At 67.5% G+C, this 20,000-nt stretch overlaps 1 non-coding gene across 1 annotated transcript; it reads right to left on the minus strand.

Moving 5' to 3' along the window:
- Positions 1 to 17,326: 17,326 nt before the first annotated feature.
- On the minus strand, positions 17,327 to 17,445 carry LOC135889854 (5S ribosomal RNA). The gene has a single exon (XR_010562171.1). It is a non-coding gene; the product is annotated as a 5S ribosomal RNA (ribosomal RNA).
- Between the last annotated feature and the right edge of the window lie 2,555 nt (positions 17,446 to 20,000).

Below are 20,000 nucleotides of genomic sequence, written 5' to 3' on the forward strand. Positions count from 1 at the left end.
TCCGCCGGGCAGTCCGGGGGAAGGCTTAATAGTCGTCCCCCGGGCGCTCCGGCGGGGGGGAAGCTTAATAGTCGTCCCCCAGACAGGGTGGGTGGGGGGGAGGCTTAACAGTCTTCCCCCAGGCTGGGCGGGGGGGAGGCTTAATAGTCATCCCCCAGACAGTGTGGGTGGGTGGGGCAGGGGGGGGAGAGGCTTAGCAGTCTTCCCCTAGACTGGCCGGGGGTGGGGGCTTAGCAGTCGTCTCCAGGGTGGTCCGGGGGTGGGGGGAGGCCTCAGAGTCGCCCCTCGGAGAGTCGGGGCGGCGGCGGCGGTGGGTGTCAGGCTTTACAGCCAGCCTCCGGAGGGTGAGCGTCCTCGGACGCGATGCAGCCGCCGCAGAGAGGCAGCCTCCGAGGCTGGGAGCGGAGCACCGAGACTGGGGAGAGGGGAGCAGGAGCCCGGGAGGGGGTGGGGTGGGGGGCCTTCAGGACAACCGGTCAACCCCCGGGGAAGCGGCTGTAAAAATTTCAAAGTCCCCACCGGGACAACAGGTCAACCCCCGGGGAAGCGGCTGTAAAATTTTCTAAGTCCCCGCTCGGCCACCAGGTCAACCCACTGAATCTAATGGGTTGACCTGGTGGCCGGTTTGATTTCCGGCCACCAGGTCAACCCATTGGATTCAATGGGTTGACCTGGTGGCCGGTTTGCTGTGCGGCCCGGGTGTCACCCCACTCCGCGGGCCGCGCGGCAGTGGTCCTGAGGACCACAGAGGGGGGCTTAATAGTCGAGATGGAGCAGGTCCGGGGGAGGCTTAATAGTCGTCCCCCGGGCAGTCCGGGGGAAGGCTTAATAGTCGTCCCCCGGGCGCTCCGGAGGGGAAAGCTTAATAGTCGTCCCCCAGACAGGGTGGGTGGGGGGGAGGCTTAACAGTCTTCCCCCAGGCTGAGCGGGAGGCTTCGCAGTCGTCCCCCGGGCAGTCCGGGGGAAGGCTTAATAGTCGTCCCCCGGGCGCTCCGGGGGGGAAAGCTTAATAGTCGTCCCCCGGACAGTGTGGGTGGGTGGGTGGGGGGGAGGCTTAACAGTCTTCCCCCAGGCTGAGCGGGAGGCTTCGCAGTCGTCCCCCGGGCAGTCCGGGGGAGGCTTAATAGTCGTCCCCCGGGCGCTCCGGGGGGGAAAGCTTAACAGTCGTCCCCCAGACAGTGTGGGTGGGTGGGTGGGGGGGGAGGCTTAACAGTCTTCCCCCAGGCAAAGCGGGAGGCTTCGCAGTCATCCCCCGGGCAGTCCGGGGGAGGCTTAATAGTCGTCCCCCGGGCGCTCCGGAGGGGAAAGCTTAATAGTCGTCCCCCAGACAGGGTGGGTGGGGGGGAGGCTTAACAGTCTTCCCCCAGGCTGAGCGGGAGGCTTCGCAGTCGTCCGCCGGGCAGTCCGGGGGAAGGCTTAATAGTCGTCCCCCGGGCGCTCCGGCGGGGGGGAAGCTTAATAGTCGTCCCCCAGACAGGGTGGGTGGGGGGGAGGCTTAACAGTCTTCCCCCAGGCTGGGCGGGGGGGAGGCTTAATAGTCATCCCCCAGACAGTGTGGGTGGGTGGGGCAGGGGGGGGAGAGGCTTAGCAGTCTTCCCCTAGACTGGCCGGGGGTGGGGGCTTAGCAGTCGTCTCCAGGGTGGTCCGGGGGTGGGGGGAGGCCTCAGAGTCGCCCCTCGGAGAGTCGGGGCGGCGGCGGCGGTGGGTGTCAGGCTTTACAGCCAGCCTCCGGAGGGTGAGCGTCCTCGGACGCGATGCAGCCGCCGCAGAGAGGCAGCCTCCGAGGCTGGGAGCGGAGCACCGAGACTGGGGAGAGGGGAGCAGGAGCCCGGGAGGGGGTGGGGTGGGGGGCCTTCAGGACAACCGGTCAACCCCCGGGGAAGCGGCTGTAAAAATTTCAAAGTCCCCACCGGGACAACAGGTCAACCCCCGGGGAAGCGGCTGTAAAATTTTCTAAGTCCCCGCTCGGCCACCAGGTCAACCCACTGAATCTAATGGGTTGACCTGGTGGCCGGTTTGATTTCCGGCCACCAGGTCAACCCATTGGATTCAATGGGTTGACCTGGTGGCCGGTTTGCTGTGCGGCCCGGGTGTCACCCCACTCCGCGGGCCGCGCGGCAGTGGTCCTGAGGACCACAGAGGGGGGCTTAATAGTCGAGATGGAGCAGGTCCGGGGGAGGCTTAATAGTCGTCCCCCGGGCAGTCCGGGGGAAGGCTTAATAGTCGTCCCCCGGGCGCTCCGGAGGGGAAAGCTTAATAGTCGTCCCCCAGACAGGGTGGGTGGGGGGGAGGCTTAACAGTCTTCCCCCAGGCTGAGCGGGAGGCTTCGCAGTCGTCCCCCGGGCAGTCCGGGGGAAGGCTTAATAGTCGTCCCCCGGGCGCTCCGGGGGGGAAAGCTTAATAGTCGTCCCCCGGACAGTGTGGGTGGGTGGGTGGGGGGGAGGCTTAACAGTCTTCCCCCAGGCTGAGCGGGAGGCTTCGCAGTCGTCCCCCGGGCAGTCCGGGGGAGGCTTAATAGTCGTCCCCCGGGCGCTCCGGGGGGGAAAGCTTAACAGTCGTCCCCCAGACAGTGTGGGTGGGTGGGTGGGGGGGGAGGCTTAACAGTCTTCCCCCAGGCAAAGCGGGAGGCTTCGCAGTCATCCCCCGGGCAGTCCGGGGGAGGCTTAATAGTCGTCCCCCGGGCGCTCCGGAGGGGAAAGCTTAATAGTCGTCCCCCAGACAGGGTGGGTGGGGGGGAGGCTTAACAGTCTTCCCCCAGGCTGAGCGGGAGGCTTCGCAGTCGTCCGCCGGGCAGTCCGGGGGAAGGCTTAATAGTCGTCCCCCGGGCGCTCCGGCGGGGGGGAAGCTTAATAGTCGTCCCCCAGACAGGGTGGGTGGGGGGGAGGCTTAACAGTCTTCCCCCAGGCTGGGCGGGGGGGAGGCTTAATAGTCATCCCCCAGACAGTGTGGGTGGGTGGGGCAGGGGGGGGAGAGGCTTAGCAGTCTTCCCCTAGACTGGCCGGGGGTGGGGGCTTAGCAGTCGTCTCCAGGGTGGTCCGGGGGTGGGGGGAGGCCTCAGAGTCGCCCCTCGGAGAGTCGGGGCGGCGGCGGCGGTGGGTGTCAGGCTTTACAGCCAGCCTCCGGAGGGTGAGCGTCCTCGGACGCGATGCAGCCGCCGCAGAGAGGCAGCCTCCGAGGCTGGGAGCGGAGCACCGAGACTGGGGAGAGGGGAGCAGGAGCCCGGGAGGGGGTGGGGTGGGGGGCCTTCAGGACAACCGGTCAACCCCCGGGGAAGCGGCTGTAAAAATTTCAAAGTCCCCACCGGGACAACAGGTCAACCCCCGGGGAAGCGGCTGTAAAATTTTCTAAGTCCCCGCTCGGCCACCAGGTCAACCCACTGAATCTAATGGGTTGACCTGGTGGCCGGTTTGATTTCCGGCCACCAGGTCAACCCATTGGATTCAATGGGTTGACCTGGTGGCCGGTTTGCTGTGCGGCCCGGGTGTCACCCCACTCCGCGGGCCGCGCGGCAGTGGTCCTGAGGACCACAGAGGGGGGCTTAATAGTCGAGATGGAGCAGGTCCGGGGGAGGCTTAATAGTCGTCCCCCGGGCAGTCCGGGGGAAGGCTTAATAGTCGTCCCCCGGGCGCTCCGGAGGGGAAAGCTTAATAGTCGTCCCCCAGACAGGGTGGGTGGGGGGGAGGCTTAACAGTCTTCCCCCAGGCTGAGCGGGAGGCTTCGCAGTCGTCCCCCGGGCAGTCCGGGGGAAGGCTTAATAGTCGTCCCCCGGGCGCTCCGGGGGGGAAAGCTTAATAGTCGTCCCCCGGACAGTGTGGGTGGGTGGGGGGGGGGGAGGCTTAACACTCTTCCCCCAGGCTGAGCGGGAGGCTTCGCAGTCGTCCCCCGGGCAGTCCGGGGGAGGCTTAATAGTCGTCCCCCGGGCGCTCCGGGGGGGAAAGCTTAACAGTCGTCCCCCAGACAGTGTGGGTGGGTGGGTGGGGGGGGAGGCTTAACAGTCTTCCCCCAGGCAAAGCGGGAGGCTTCGCAGTCATCCCCCGGGCAGTCCGGGGGAGGCTTAATAGTCGTCCCCCGGGCGCTCCGGAGGGGAAAGCTTAATAGTCGTCCCCCAGACAGGGTGGGTGGGGGGGAGGCTTAACAGTCTTCCCCCAGGCTGAGCGGGAGGCTTCGCAGTCGTCCCCCGGGCAGTCCGGGGGAAGGCTTAATAGTCGTCCCCCGGGCGCTCCGGGGGGGAAAGCTTAATAGTCGTCCCCCAGACAGTGTGGGTGGGTGGGTGGGGGGGAGGCTTAACAGTCTTCCCCCAGGCTGAGCGGGAGGCTTCGCAGTCGTCCCCCGGGCAGTCCGGGGGAGGCTTAATAGTCGTCCCCCGGGCGCTCCGGGGGGGAAAGCTTAACAGTCGTCCCCCAGACAGTGTGGGTGGGTGGGTGGGGGGGGAGGCTTAACAGTCTTCCCCCCGGCAAAGCGGGAGGCTTCGCAGTCATCCCCCGGGCAGTCCGGGGGAGGCTTAATAGTCGTCCCCCGGGCGCTCCGGAGGGGAAAGCTTAATAGTCGTCCCCCAGACAGGGTGGGTGGGGGGGAGGCTTAACAGTCTTCCCCCAGGCTGAGCGGGAGGCTTCGCAGTCGTCCGCCGGGCAGTCCGGGGGAAGGCTTAATAGTCGTCCCCCGGGCGCTCCGGCGGGGGGGAAGCTTAATAGTCGTCCCCCAGACAGGGTGGGTGGGGGGGAGGCTTAACAGTCTTCCCCCAGGCTGGGCGGGGGGGAGGCTTAATAGTCATCCCCCAGACAGTGTGGGTGGGTGGGGCAGGGGGGGGAGAGGCTTAGCAGTCTTCCCCTAGACTGGCCGGGGGTGGGGGCTTAGCAGTCGTCTCCAGGGTGGTCCGGGGGTGGGGGGAGGCCTCAGAGTCGCCCCTCGGAGAGTCGGGGCGGCGGCGGCGGTGGGTGTCAGGCTTTACAGCCAGCCTCCGGAGGGTGAGCGTCCTCGGACGCGATGCAGCCGCCGCAGAGAGGCAGCCTCCGAGGCTGGGAGCGGAGCACCGAGACTGGGGAGAGGGGAGCAGGAGCCCGGGAGGGGGTGGGGTGGGGGGCCTTCAGGACAACCGGTCAACCCCCGGGGAAGCGGCTGTAAAAATTTCAAAGTCCCCACCGGGACAACAGGTCAACCCCCGGGGAAGCGGCTGTAAAATTTTCTAAGTCCCCGCTCGGCCACCAGGTCAACCCACTGAATCTAATGGGTTGACCTGGTGGCCGGTTTGATTTCCGGCCACCAGGTCAACCCATTGGATTCAATGGGTTGACCTGGTGGCCGGTTTGCTGTGCGGCCCGGGTGTCACCCCACTCCGCGGGCCGCGCGGCAGTGGTCCTGAGGACCACAGAGGGGGGCTTAATAGTCGAGATGGAGCAGGTCCGGGGGAGGCTTAATAGTCGTCCCCCGGGCAGTCCGGGGGAAGGCTTAATAGTCGTCCCCCGGGCGCTCCGGAGGGGAAAGCTTAATAGTCGTCCCCCAGACAGGGTGGGTGGGGGGGAGGCTTAACAGTCTTCCCCCAGGCTGAGCGGGAGGCTTCGCAGTCGTCCCCCGGGCAGTCCGGGGGAAGGCTTAATAGTCGTCCCCCGGGCGCTCCGGGGGGGAAAGCTTAATAGTCGTCCCCCGGACAGTGTGGGTGGGTGGGTGGGGGGGAGGCTTAACAGTCTTCCCCCAGGCTGAGCGGGAGGCTTCGCAGTCGTCCCCCGGGCAGTCCGGGGGAGGCTTAATAGTCGTCCCCCGGGCGCTCCGGGGGGGAAAGCTTAACAGTCGTCCCCCAGACAGTGTGGGTGGGTGGGTGGGGGGGGAGGCTTAACAGTCTTCCCCCAGGCAAAGCGGGAGGCTTCGCAGTCATCCCCCGGGCAGTCCGGGGGAGGCTTAATAGTCGTCCCCCGGGCGCTCCGGAGGGGAAAGCTTAATAGTCGTCCCCCAGACAGGGTGGGTGGGGGGGAGGCTTAACAGTCTTCCCCCAGGCTGAGCGGGAGGCTTCGCAGTCGTCCGCCGGGCAGTCCGGGGGAAGGCTTAATAGTCGTCCCCCGGGCGCTCCGGCGGGGGGGAAGCTTAATAGTCGTCCCCCAGACAGGGTGGGTGGGGGGGAGGCTTAACAGTCTTCCCCCAGGCTGGGCGGGGGGGAGGCTTAATAGTCATCCCCCAGACAGTGTGGGTGGGTGGGGCAGGGGGGGGAGAGGCTTAGCAGTCTTCCCCTAGACTGGCCGGGGGTGGGGGCTTAGCAGTCGTCTCCAGGGTGGTCCGGGGGTGGGGGGAGGCCTCAGAGTCGCCCCTCGGAGAGTCGGGGCGGCGGCGGCGGTGGGTGTCAGGCTTTACAGCCAGCCTCCGGAGGGTGAGCGTCCTCGGACGCGATGCAGCCGCCGCAGAGAGGCAGCCTCCGAGGCTGGGAGCGGAGCACCGAGACTGGGGAGAGGGGAGCAGGAGCCCGGGAGGGGGTGGGGTGGGGGGCCTTCAGGACAACCGGTCAACCCCCGGGGAAGCGGCTGTAAAAATTTCAAAGTCCCCACCGGGACAACAGGTCAACCCCCGGGGAAGCGGCTGTAAAATTTTCTAAGTCCCCGCTCGGCCACCAGGTCAACCCACTGAATCTAATGGGTTGACCTGGTGGCCGGTTTGATTTCCGGCCACCAGGTCAACCCATTGGATTCAATGGGTTGACCTGGTGGCCGGTTTGCTGTGCGGCCCGGGTGTCACCCCACTCCGCGGGCCGCGCGGCAGTGGTCCTGAGGACCACAGAGGGGGGCTTAATAGTCGAGATGGAGCAGGTCCGGGGGAGGCTTAATAGTCGTCCCCCGGGCAGTCCGGGGGAAGGCTTAATAGTCGTCCCCCGGGCGCTCCGGAGGGGAAAGCTTAATAGTCGTCCCCCAGACAGGGTGGGTGGGGGGGAGGCTTAACAGTCTTCCCCCAGGCTGAGCGGGAGGCTTCGCAGTCGTCCCCCGGGCAGTCCGGGGGAAGGCTTAATAGTCGTCCCCCGGGCGCTCCGGGGGGGAAAGCTTAATAGTCGTCCCCCGGACAGTGTGGGTGGGTGGGTGGGGGGGAGGCTTAACAGTCTTCCCCCAGGCTGAGCGGGAGGCTTCGCAGTCGTCCCCCGGGCAGTCCGGGGGAGGCTTAATAGTCGTCCCCCGGGCGCTCCGGGGGGGAAAGCTTAACAGTCGTCCCCCAGACAGTGTGGGTGGGTGGGTGGGGGGGGAGGCTTAACAGTCTTCCCCCAGGCAAAGCGGGAGGCTTCGCAGTCATCCCCCGGGCAGTCCGGGGGAGGCTTAATAGTCGTCCCCCGGGCGCTCCGGAGGGGAAAGCTTAATAGTCGTCCCCCAGACAGGGTGGGTGGGGGGGAGGCTTAACAGTCTTCCCCCAGGCTGAGCGGGAGGCTTCGCAGTCGTCCGCCGGGCAGTCCGGGGGAAGGCTTAATAGTCGTCCCCCGGGCGCTCCGGCGGGGGGGAAGCTTAATAGTCGTCCCCCAGACAGGGTGGGTGGGGGGGAGGCTTAACAGTCTTCCCCCAGGCTGGGCGGGGGGGAGGCTTAATAGTCATCCCCCAGACAGTGTGGGTGGGTGGGGCAGGGGGGGGAGAGGCTTAGCAGTCTTCCCCTAGACTGGCCGGGGGTGGGGGCTTAGCAGTCGTCTCCAGGGTGGTCCGGGGGTGGGGGGAGGCCTCAGAGTCGCCCCTCGGAGAGTCGGGGCGGCGGCGGCGGTGGGTGTCAGGCTTTACAGCCAGCCTCCGGAGGGTGAGCGTCCTCGGACGCGATGCAGCCGCCGCAGAGAGGCAGCCTCCGAGGCTGGGAGCGGAGCACCGAGACTGGGGAGAGGGGAGCAGGAGCCCGGGAGGGGGTGGGGTGGGGGGCCTTCAGGACAACCGGTCAACCCCCGGGGAAGCGGCTGTAAAAATTTCAAAGTCCCCACCGGGACAACAGGTCAACCCCCGGGGAAGCGGCTGTAAAATTTTCTAAGTCCCCGCTCGGCCACCAGGTCAACCCACTGAATCTAATGGGTTGACCTGGTGGCCGGTTTGATTTCCGGCCACCAGGTCAACCCATTGGATTCAATGGGTTGACCTGGTGGCCGGTTTGCTGTGCGGCCCGGGTGTCACCCCACTCCGCGGGCCGCGCGGCAGTGGTCCTGAGGACCACAGAGGGGGGCTTAATAGTCGAGATGGAGCAGGTCCGGGGGAGGCTTAATAGTCGTCCCCCGGGCAGTCCGGGGGAAGGCTTAATAGTCGTCCCCCGGGCGCTCCGGAGGGGAAAGCTTAATAGTCGTCCCCCAGACAGGGTGGGTGGGGGGGAGGCTTAACAGTCTTCCCCCAGGCTGAGCGGGAGGCTTCGCAGTCGTCCCCCGGGCAGTCCGGGGGAAGGCTTAATAGTCGTCCCCCGGGCGCTCCGGGGGGGAAAGCTTAATAGTCGTCCCCCGGACAGTGTGGGTGGGTGGGTGGGGGGGAGGCTTAACAGTCTTCCCCCAGGCTGAGCGGGAGGCTTCGCAGTCGTCCCCCGGGCAGTCCGGGGGAGGCTTAATAGTCGTCCCCCGGGCGCTCCGGGGGGGAAAGCTTAACAGTCGTCCCCCAGACAGTGTGGGTGGGTGGGTGGGGGGGGAGGCTTAACAGTCTTCCCCCAGGCAAAGCGGGAGGCTTCGCAGTCATCCCCCGGGCAGTCCGGGGGAGGCTTAATAGTCGTCCCCCGGGCGCTCCGGAGGGGAAAGCTTAATAGTCGTCCCCCAGACAGGGTGGGTGGGGGGGAGGCTTAACAGTCTTCCCCCAGGCTGAGCGGGAGGCTTCGCAGTCGTCCGCCGGGCAGTCCGGGGGAAGGCTTAATAGTCGTCCCCCGGGCGCTCCGGCGGGGGGGAAGCTTAATAGTCGTCCCCCAGACAGGGTGGGTGGGGGGGAGGCTTAACAGTCTTCCCCCAGGCTGGGCGGGGGGGAGGCTTAATAGTCATCCCCCAGACAGTGTGGGTGGGTGGGGCAGGGGGGGGAGAGGCTTAGCAGTCTTCCCCTAGACTGGCCGGGGGTGGGGGCTTAGCAGTCGTCTCCAGGGTGGTCCGGGGGTGGGGGGAGGCCTCAGAGTCGCCCCTCGGAGAGTCGGGGCGGCGGCGGCGGTGGGTGTCAGGCTTTACAGCCAGCCTCCGGAGGGTGAGCGTCCTCGGACGCGATGCAGCCGCCGCAGAGAGGCAGCCTCCGAGGCTGGGAGCGGAGCACCGAGACTGGGGAGAGGGGAGCAGGAGCCCGGGAGGGGGTGGGGTGGGGGGCCTTCAGGACAACCGGTCAACCCCCGGGGAAGCGGCTGTAAAAATTTCAAAGTCCCCACCGGGACAACAGGTCAACCCCCGGGGAAGCGGCTGTAAAATTTTCTAAGTCCCCGCTCGGCCACCAGGTCAACCCACTGAATCTAATGGGTTGACCTGGTGGCCGGTTTGATTTCCGGCCACCAGGTCAACCCATTGGATTCAATGGGTTGACCTGGTGGCCGGTTTGCTGTGCGGCCCGGGTGTCACCCCACTCCGCGGGCCGCGCGGCAGTGGTCCTGAGGACCACAGAGGGGGGCTTAATAGTCGAGATGGAGCAGGTCCGGGGGAGGCTTAATAGTCGTCCCCCGGGCAGTCCGGGGGAAGGCTTAATAGTCGTCCCCCGGGCGCTCCGGAGGGGAAAGCTTAATAGTCGTCCCCCAGACAGGGTGGGTGGGGGGGAGGCTTAACAGTCTTCCCCCAGGCTGAGCGGGAGGCTTCGCAGTCGTCCCCCGGGCAGTCCGGGGGAAGGCTTAATAGTCGTCCCCCGGGCGCTCCGGGGGGGAAAGCTTAATAGTCGTCCCCCGGACAGTGTGGGTGGGTGGGGGGGGGGGAGGCTTAACACTCTTCCCCCAGGCTGAGCGGGAGGCTTCGCAGTCGTCCCCCGGGCAGTCCGGGGGAGGCTTAATAGTCGTCCCCCGGGCGCTCCGGGGGGGAAAGCTTAACAGTCGTCCCCCAGACAGTGTGGGTGGGTGGGTGGGGGGGGAGGCTTAACAGTCTTCCCCCAGGCAAAGCGGGAGGCTTCGCAGTCATCCCCCGGGCAGTCCGGGGGAGGCTTAATAGTCGTCCCCCGGGCGCTCCGGAGGGGAAAGCTTAATAGTCGTCCCCCAGACAGGGTGGGTGGGGGGGAGGCTTAACAGTCTTCCCCCAGGCTGAGCGGGAGGCTTCGCAGTCGTCCCCCGGGCAGTCCGGGGGAAGGCTTAATAGTCGTCCCCCGGGCGCTCCGGGGGGGAAAGCTTAATAGTCGTCCCCCAGACAGTGTGGGTGGGTGGGTGGGGGGGAGGCTTAACAGTCTTCCCCCAGGCTGAGCGGGAGGCTTCGCAGTCGTCCCCCGGGCAGTCCGGGGGAGGCTTAATAGTCGTCCCCCGGGCGCTCCGGGGGGGAAAGCTTAACAGTCGTCCCCCAGACAGTGTGGGTGGGTGGGTGGGGGGGGAGGCTTAACAGTCTTCCCCCCGGCAAAGCGGGAGGCTTCGCAGTCATCCCCCGGGCAGTCCGGGGGAGGCTTAATAGTCGTCCCCCGGGCGCTCCGGAGGGGAAAGCTTAATAGTCGTCCCCCAGACAGGGTGGGTGGGGGGGAGGCTTAACAGTCTTCCCCCAGGCTGAGCGGGAGGCTTCGCAGTCGTCCGCCGGGCAGTCCGGGGGAAGGCTTAATAGTCGTCCCCCGGGCGCTCCGGCGGGGGGGAAGCTTAATAGTCGTCCCCCAGACAGGGTGGGTGGGGGGGAGGCTTAACAGTCTTCCCCCAGGCTGGGCGGGGGGGAGGCTTAATAGTCATCCCCCAGACAGTGTGGGTGGGTGGGGCAGGGGGGGGAGAGGCTTAGCAGTCTTCCCCTAGACTGGCCGGGGGTGGGGGCTTAGCAGTCGTCTCCAGGGTGGTCCGGGGGTGGGGGGAGGCCTCAGAGTCGCCCCTCGGAGAGTCGGGGCGGCGGCGGCGGTGGGTGTCAGGCTTTACAGCCAGCCTCCGGAGGGTGAGCGTCCTCGGACGCGATGCAGCCGCCGCAGAGAGGCAGCCTCCGAGGCTGGGAGCGGAGCACCGAGACTGGGGAGAGGGGAGCAGGAGCCCGGGAGGGGGTGGGGTGGGGGGCCTTCAGGACAACCGGTCAACCCCCGGGGAAGCGGCTGTAAAAATTTCAAAGTCCCCACCGGGACAACAGGTCAACCCCCGGGGAAGCGGCTGTAAAATTTTCTAAGTCCCCGCTCGGCCACCAGGTCAACCCACTGAATCTAATGGGTTGACCTGGTGGCCGGTTTGATTTCCGGCCACCAGGTCAACCCATTGGATTCAATGGGTTGACCTGGTGGCCGGTTTGCTGTGCGGCCCGGGTGTCACCCCACTCCGCGGGCCGCGCGGCAGTGGTCCTGAGGACCACAGAGGGGGGCTTAATAGTCGAGATGGAGCAGGTCCGGGGGAGGCTTAATAGTCGTCCCCCGGGCAGTCCGGGGGAAGGCTTAATAGTCGTCCCCCGGGCGCTCCGGAGGGGAAAGCTTAATAGTCGTCCCCCAGACAGGGTGGGTGGGGGGGAGGCTTAACAGTCTTCCCCCAGGCTGAGCGGGAGGCTTCGCAGTCGTCCCCCGGGCAGTCCGGGGGAAGGCTTAATAGTCGTCCCCCGGGCGCTCCGGGGGGGAAAGCTTAATAGTCGTCCCCCGGACAGTGTGGGTGGGTGGGTGGGGGGGAGGCTTAACAGTCTTCCCCCAGGCTGAGCGGGAGGCTTCGCAGTCGTCCCCCGGGCAGTCCGGGGGAGGCTTAATAGTCGTCCCCCGGGCGCTCCGGGGGGGAAAGCTTAACAGTCGTCCCCCAGACAGTGTGGGTGGGTGGGTGGGGGGGGAGGCTTAACAGTCTTCCCCCAGGCAAAGCGGGAGGCTTCGCAGTCATCCCCCGGGCAGTCCGGGGGAGGCTTAATAGTCGTCCCCCGGGCGCTCCGGAGGGGAAAGCTTAATAGTCGTCCCCCAGACAGGGTGGGTGGGGGGGAGGCTTAACAGTCTTCCCCCAGGCTGAGCGGGAGGCTTCGCAGTCGTCCGCCGGGCAGTCCGGGGGAAGGCTTAATAGTCGTCCCCCGGGCGCTCCGGCGGGGGGGAAGCTTAATAGTCGTCCCCCAGACAGGGTGGGTGGGGGGGAGGCTTAACAGTCTTCCCCCAGGCTGGGCGGGGGGGAGGCTTAATAGTCATCCCCCAGACAGTGTGGGTGGGTGGGGCAGGGGGGGGAGAGGCTTAGCAGTCTTCCCCTAGACTGGCCGGGGGTGGGGGCTTAGCAGTCGTCTCCAGGGTGGTCCGGGGGTGGGGGGAGGCCTCAGAGTCGCCCCTCGGAGAGTCGGGGCGGCGGCGGCGGTGGGTGTCAGGCTTTACAGCCAGCCTCCGGAGGGTGAGCGTCCTCGGACGCGATGCAGCCGCCGCAGAGAGGCAGCCTCCGAGGCTGGGAGCGGAGCACCGAGACTGGGGAGAGGGGAGCAGGAGCCCGGGAGGGGGTGGGGTGGGGGGCCTTCAGGACAACCGGTCAACCCCCGGGGAAGCGGCTGTAAAAATTTCAAAGTCCCCACCGGGACAACAGGTCAACCCCCGGGGAAGCGGCTGTAAAATTTTCTAAGTCCCCGCTCGGCCACCAGGTCAACCCACTGAATCTAATGGGTTGACCTGGTGGCCGGTTTGATTTCCGGCCACCAGGTCAACCCATTGGATTCAATGGGTTGACCTGGTGGCCGGTTTGCTGTGCGGCCCGGGTGTCACCCCACTCCGCGGGCCGCGCGGCAGTGGTCCTGAGGACCACAGAGGGGGGCTTAATAGTCGAGATGGAGCAGGTCCGGGGGAGGCTTAATAGTCGTCCCCCGGGCAGTCCGGGGGAAGGCTTAATAGTCGTCCCCCGGGCGCTCCGGAGGGGAAAGCTTAATAGTCGTCCCCCAGACAGGGTGGGTGGGGGGGAGGCTTAACAGTCTTCCCCCAGGCTGAGCGGGAGGCTTCGCAGTCGTCCCCCGGGCAGTCCGGGGGAAGGCTTAATAGTCGTCCCCCGGGCGCTCCGGGGGGGAAAGCTTAATAGTCGTCCCCCGGACAGTGTGGGTGGGTGGGTGGGGGGGAGGCTTAACAGTCTTCCCCCAGGCTGAGCGGGAGGCTTCGCAGTCGTCCCCCGGGCAGTCCGGGGGAGGCTTAATAGTCGTCCCCCGGGCGCTCCGGGGGGGAAAGCTTAACAGTCGTCCCCCAGACAGTGTGGGTGGGTGGGTGGGGGGGGAGGCTTAACAGTCTTCCCCCAGGCAAAGCGGGAGGCTTCGCAGTCATCCCCCGGGCAGTCCGGGGGAGGCTTAATAGTCGTCCCCCGGGCGCTCCGGAGGGGAAAGCTTAATAGTCGTCCCCCAGACAGGGTGGGTGGGGGGGAGGCTTAACAGTCTTCCCCCAGGCTGAGCGGGAGGCTTCGCAGTCGTCCGCCGGGCAGTCCGGGGGAAGGCTTAATAGTCGTCCCCCGGGCGCTCCGGCGGGGGGGAAGCTTAATAGTCGTCCCCCAGACAGGGTGGGTGGGGGGGAGGCTTAACAGTCTTCCCCCAGGCTGGGCGGGGGGGAGGCTTAATAGTCATCCCCCAGACAGTGTGGGTGGGTGGGGCAGGGGGGGGAGAGGCTTAGCAGTCTTCCCCTAGACTGGCCGGGGGTGGGGGCTTAGCAGTCGTCTCCAGGGTGGTCCGGGGGTGGGGGGAGGCCTCAGAGTCGCCCCTCGGAGAGTCGGGGGCGGCGGCGGCGGTGGGTGTCAGGCTTTACAGCCAGCCTCCGGAGGGTGAGCGTCCTCGGACGCGATGCAGCCGCCGCAGAGAGGCAGCCTCCGAGGCTGGGAGCGGAGCACCGAGACTGGGGAGAGGGGAGCAGGAGCCCGGGAGGGGGTGGGGTGGGGGGCCTTCAGGACAACCGGTCAACCCCCGGGGAAGCGGCTGTAAAAATTTCAAAGTCCCCACCGGGACAACAGGTCAACCCCCGGGGAAGCGGCTGTAAAATTTTCTAAGTCCCCGCTCGGCCACCAGGTCAACCCACTGAATCTAATGGGTTGACCTGGTGGCCGGTTTGATTTCCGGCCACCAGGTCAACCCATTGGATTCAATGGGTTGACCTGGTGGCCGGTTTGCTGTGCGGCCCGGGTGTCACCCCACTCCGCGGGCCGCGCGGCAGTGGTCCTGAGGACCACAGAGGGGGGCTTAATAGTCGAGATGGAGCAGGTCCGGGGGAGGCTTAATAGTCGTCCCCCGGGCAGTCCGGGGGAAGGCTTAATAGTCGTCCCCCGGGCGCTCCGGAGGGGAAAGCTTAATAGTCGTCCCCCAGACAGGGTGGGTGGGGGGGAGGCTTAACAGTCTTCCCCCAGGCTGAGCGGGAGGCTTCGCAGTCGTCCCCCGGGCAGTCCGGGGGAAGGCTTAATAGTCGTCCCCCGGGCGCTCCGGGGGGGAAAGCTTAATAGTCGTCCCCCGGACAGTGTGGGTGGGTGGGGGGGGGGGAGGCTTAACACTCTTCCCCCAGGCAAAGCGGGAGGCTTCGCAGTCATCCCCCGGGCAGTCCGGGGGAGGCTTAATAGTCGTCCCCCGGGCGCTCCGGAGGGGAAAGCTTAATAGTCGTCCCCCAGACAGGGTGGGTGGGGGGGAGGCTTAACAGTCTTCCCCCAGGCTGAGCGGGAGGCTTCGCAGTCGTCCCCCGGGCAGTCCGGGGGAAGGCTTAATAGTCGTCCCCCGGGCGCTCCGGGGGGGAAAGCTTAATAGTCGTCCCCCAGACAGTGTGGGTGGGTGGGTGGGGGGGAGGCTTAACAGTCTTCCCCCAGGCTGAGCGGGAGGCTTCGCAGTCGTCCCCCGGGCAGTCCGGGGGAGGCTTAATAGTCGTCCCCCGGGCGCTCCGGGGGGGAAAGCTTAACAGTCGTCCCCCAGACAGTGTGGGTGGGTGGGTGGGGGGGGAGGCTTAACAGTCTTCCCCCAGGCAAAGCGGGAGGCTTCGCAGTCATCCCCCGGGCAGTCCGGGGGAGGCTTAATAGTCGTCCCCCGGGCGCTCCGGAGGGGAAAGCTTAATAGTCGTCCCCCAGACAGGGTGGGTGGGGGGGAGGCTTAACAGTCTTCCCCCAGGCTGAGCGGGAGGCTTCGCAGTCGTCCCCCGGGCAGTCCGGGGGAAGGCTTAATAGTCGTGCCCCGGGCGCTCCGGGGGGGAAAGCTTAATAGTCGTCCCCCAGACAGTGTAGGTGGGTGGGTGGGGGGGAGGCTTAACAGTCTTCCCCCAGGATGAGCGGGAGGCTTCGCAGTCGTCCCCCGGGCAGTCCGGGGGAAGGCTTAATAGTCGTCCCCCGGGCGCTCCGGGGGGGAAAGCTTAATAGTCGTCCCCCAGACAGTGTGGGTGGGTGGGTGGGGGGGAGGCTTAACAGTCTTCCCCCAGGCTGAGCGGGAGGCTTCGCAGTCGTCCCCCGGGCAGTCCGGGGGAGGCTTAATAGTCGTGCCCCGGGCGCTCCGGGGGGGAAAGCTTAATAGTCGTCCCCCAGACAGTGTGGGTGGGTGGGTGGGGGGGAGGCTTAACAGTCTTCCCCCAGGCTGGGCGGGGGGGAGGCTTAATAGTCATCCCCCAGACAGTGTGGGTGGGTGGGGCAGGGGGGGGAGAGGCTTAGCAGTCTTCCCCTAGACTGGCCGGGGGTGGGGGCTTAGCAGTCGTCTCCAGGGTGGTCCGGGGGTGGGGGGAGGCCTCAGAGTCGCCCCTCGGAGAGTCGGGGCGGCGGCGGTGGTGGGTGTCAGGCTTTACAGCCAGCCTCCGGAGGGTGAGCGTCCTCGGACGCGATGCAGCCGCCGCAGAGAGGCAGCCTCCGAGGCTGGGAGCGGAGCACCGAGGCTGGGGAGAGGGGAGCAGGAGCCCGGGGGTGGGGGTGGGGGTGGGGGGCCTTCAGGACAACCGGTCAAGCCCCGGGAAGCGGCTGTAAAATTTTCAAAGTCCCCACCGGGACAACAGGTCACGCCCCGGGAAAAGGCTGGAAAATTTCCTAAGTCCCCGCTCGGCCACCAGGTCCACCCAGGTCTAGCAATGGGGTTGACCTGCCTGATGGCCGGTTAGTATCAACGTAGTCTCACACAGGAGGGCAGCTCTCAGGCCGGCCGGCTGCGGCTGACTCTGGGGCGGTGCCCGGTGCCCGGCAGCGAGGCGCGGGGGGGGTGGGGGGGTGAGGGGGGGGGGAGCGACACGGGGCTTACCGGCCCCGGGGCCGGGGGCGCCTCCTGCGGCTTTGGGGGCCGCGGGTCCTCCGTGGCATCCAGGCCAGGCCTCTCCTGCCTGGCCGCGGGGGGATTCGGGGGCGGTCCCGCGGGCCGGCGGCCGGGCGCAGGGGGGGGGGCCCGAGCGAGTCCGCCCCGGGCCCGGGGTCTCCCCCTGCGGCTCAGGGGGGGCGTGGGTCCTCGGGGGAGGAAGCCCGGGGGGAGCTGCAGACCCGCCGTGGGGCCCTCCAGGCCAGGCCTCGCCTGGGTGGCCGCGGGGGGATTCGGGTCGGGCCCGCGGGCCGGCGGCCGGGCGCAGCGGGGCCGGGAGGGTCCGGGCCAGTCCGCCGCATGCCCGGGGTCTCCCCCAGCGGCTTCGGTGGCCGTGGGTCCCCGGTGGGGCAAGCGGCGGGGAGCCTGACACCCGCCGTGGGGCCCTCCAGGCCAGGCCTCGCCTGGGTGGCCGGGGGGGGATTCGGGGCGGTCCCGCGGGCCGGCGGCCGGGCGCAGGGGGGCCGGGAGGGGCCGGGCCAGTCCGCCCCATGCCCGGGGTCTCCCCCAGCGGCTTCGGTGGCCGTGGGTCCCCGGTGGGGCAAGCGGCGGGGAGCCTGACACCCGCCGTGGGGCCCTCCAGGCCAGGCCTCGCCTGGGTGGCCGCGGGGGGATTCGGGGCGGTCCCGCGGGCCGGCGGCCGGGCGCAGGGGGGCCGGGAGGGGCCGCGCCAGTCCGCCCCATGCCCGGGGTCTCCCCCCAGCGGCTTCGGTGGCCGTGGGTCCCCGGTGGGGCAAGCGGCGGGGAGCCTGACACCCGCCGTGGGGCCCTCCAGGCCAGGCCTCGCCTGGGTGGCCGCGGGGGGATTCGGGGCGGTCCCGCGGGCCGGCGGCCGGGCGCAGGGGGGCCGGGAGGGGCCGGGCCAGTCCGCCCCATGCCCGGGGTCTCCCCCAGCGGCTTCGGTGGCCGGGGGTCCTCCGCGGAGGAAGCCGGGTGGGTGTTGGGGGGAGCCGGACCCCAGGCGCCCCGACCCGTGACCTGCGGCCGCGACCTCCGACTCGGCAGGAGCGACGAGGGGCTTTCTGGCCCGCCCCCCCCCCCCTTCTCCTTCCTCCCCAGAAAAAGGAGAGAGAGCTGGCTCGGACCGGGAAAAGCTGCCTACGGCACCTGGGATTCCCAGGCGGTCACCCATCCAAGTACTAGCCAGGCCCGGGACGGTTTACCTTCCGAGATCGGACGGGATCGGGGGCGTTCGGTCCGGTATGGCCGTAGGCACCCGGCTCCGCGCCTCCTCGCCCGCTTTCCCCTGCCGGCGCCCGGGCCTGCCGCACGGCGAGCCCCGGTCGGACTGCCCCGTGCGGCAGGGCCCCCGTCTCTCGCGGGCCCGATCCTTTTTTTTCCTTTTCAAGCTCCGGGGCCCGGGCTGGCCCGTCAGAGCCCCTTCCCCTCCCCCCCCCCCTCCCTCCGGCGTCGGGAAAAATATTTTCCCGGACTTCCAGCGGGCCCGATCCTGTCAGCCGGGGGTGGGGGGGGGGGCAGTCCCTCGCTGCGGCCAGGGAGGGTGAGCCCGGGGCGGCTTGCCTGGCGGCCGGGTCCCGGCAGGCCCGATCCATTCCCCCCCTCCCCGTCCCCCGTCCCCCAGCGGTTCCAGCGGTTCCCCGCCCCGCCCCCGCGCCTGGTTCGCACCCTGTTCCTTCGGGCCGAGGAAGGCGTACCCCGGGGGGAACCGTCCGAGTCCCCTCCCGGGCACCAGGTCAACCCGTGGAATCGAACGGGGTTCACCTGGCTGGCCGGTATGCTTTCCGGCCACCGGGTCAACCCATAGGTTTTAACTGGTATACCTGGTGGCCGCTTTGCCAGGTCAACCCGGTTCTCCCTCCTTCCCTGGGCGCCCCCTCCTCGGAGGCGTCGGGTTAAACTTTTTCCAGACTTCCAGGGGCCCGATCCAGTCAGCCGGGAGGCAGTCCCTCGCTGCGGCCGGGGACGGTGAACCCAGGTCGGCCTGCCTGGCGGCCGGGTCCCTGTCTCTCGTGGGCCCGATCCTTCTTTTCCTTTTCGAGCAGGGGGGGCCCGGCCCGCCCCGGTAGCGCTCCTCGGAGGCGTCGGGCAATTCCCCCCCCCCCCCCGCACCCCACCCAGACTTCCAGGGGCCCGATCCTGACGGCCGGGAGGCAGTCCCTCGCTGCGTCCGGGGACGGTGAGATGCTCGGCCACCAGGTCAACCCGGAGGAAGCGGGCTGAAATTTTTTTTTCCAAGTCCGAAAGATTGTCCAAGTCCCCGCTCGGCCACCAGGTCAACCCGGAGGAAGCGGGCTGACAATTTTTTCCAAGCCCGAAAAATTTTTCCAAGTCCGAAAGATTGTCCAAGTCCCCGCTCGGCCACCAGGTCAACCCGGAGGAAGCGGGCTGACAATTTTTTCCAAGCCCGAAAAATTTTTCCAAGTCCGAAAGATTGTCCAAGTCCCCGCTCGGCCACCAGGTCAACCCGGAGGAAGCGGGCTGACAATTTTTTCCAAGCCCGAAAAATTTTTCCAAGTCCGAAAGATTGTCCAAGTCCCCGCTCGGCCACCAGGTCAACCCGGAGGAAGCGGGCTGACAATTTTTTCCAAGCCCGAAAAATTTTTCCAAGTCCGAAAGATTGTCAAAGTCCCCGCTCGGCCACCAGGTCAACCCGGAGGAAGCGGGCTGACAATTTTTTTCCAAGCCCGAAAAATTTTTCCAAGTCCGAAAGATTGTCCAAGTCCCCGCTCGGCCACCAGGTCAACCCGGAGGAAGCGGGCTGACAATTTTTTCCAAGCCCGAAAAATTTTTCCAAGTCCGAAAGATTGTCAAAGTCCCCGCTCGGCCACCAGGTCAACCCGGAGGAAGCGGGCTGACATTTTTTTTTTTTTCCAAGCCCCGAAAATTTTTTCCAAGTCCGAAAAATTGTCCAAAGTCCCCGCTCGGCCACCAGGTCAACCCCATTGGAGCGAATGGGTTGACCTGATGGCCGGTCGTCTCGCGGATGTCCGGAAGGGGTCGCCACACGCCGCTTCGGCCGACCGAGAGAACCACGAGGTCGGACGCGATTCCAGGTTCGTACCACTGAAGGGGGGGGTTTTGGCTTTTTCGACCTGTCTTTTAAGAACTGTGTGCGGAGATTTCTGAGGACAGGTTTTTCAGAGCCTGTGAGAACCGGAGCTCAGCCTAGGGGATCAATCCGAGTATTGTTGTACCCCGACCTTGCCAGGGGGGGGAAACGGGCACGTTTGACAGCGGAGGGCACCCGGCCCTCCTCCGAGACGGCCTGCTTTTCCCGGCTCTTAGCTCATGGGCCCCGCAGCGGCCGGGACCTGAGCTCCGACTGTCGGCGCCCCCCGGAGGGAGGGGGGGCCCGCTCCTCTCGCGCCCTCTGATCGATGTGGCGCTGACGTTCGCGACGGGAAGGGCCCTTCGCGGGCCGGCACCCCAACCGCGGGGCCGTCCGGTGTTCAGGCGGATCGGGACCCTCTTCCTTTTCGCGTGCACGGATCCAGGGACCGATGGGGACTGCCCTCCTCGGGGCGGCCCGGGCACGTGCCCGGCCCTTCGTGCGTGGGGCCGTCTGGCCGAGATCTCCGCCGTGTGAGGTCGAGCGGTTCCGGCAGACCACCCAGGGGTCCGAAAAAAAAACCCAGGGAGCCGCGAGGCTCAGCAGGGCCAAACAAGGTCGCGAGAGCGAGCAGGGGCGCGCTGCGGTCCCCCCCACCGCACCCGATAGGACCACACCACGCGGCGCGGGCCGCGGGAGGTGAGGTGGCCCTCGGCGTCGGTGGGACCCTCGTACCGCCCTCTCGCTGGAGCCCCAGTA

Source organism: Emys orbicularis, chromosome 15 (assembly GCF_028017835.1).
Source record: "Emys orbicularis isolate rEmyOrb1 chromosome 15, rEmyOrb1.hap1, whole genome shotgun sequence".
In the NCBI taxonomy this organism is placed as follows: Eukaryota; Metazoa; Chordata; order Testudines; family Emydidae; genus Emys; species Emys orbicularis.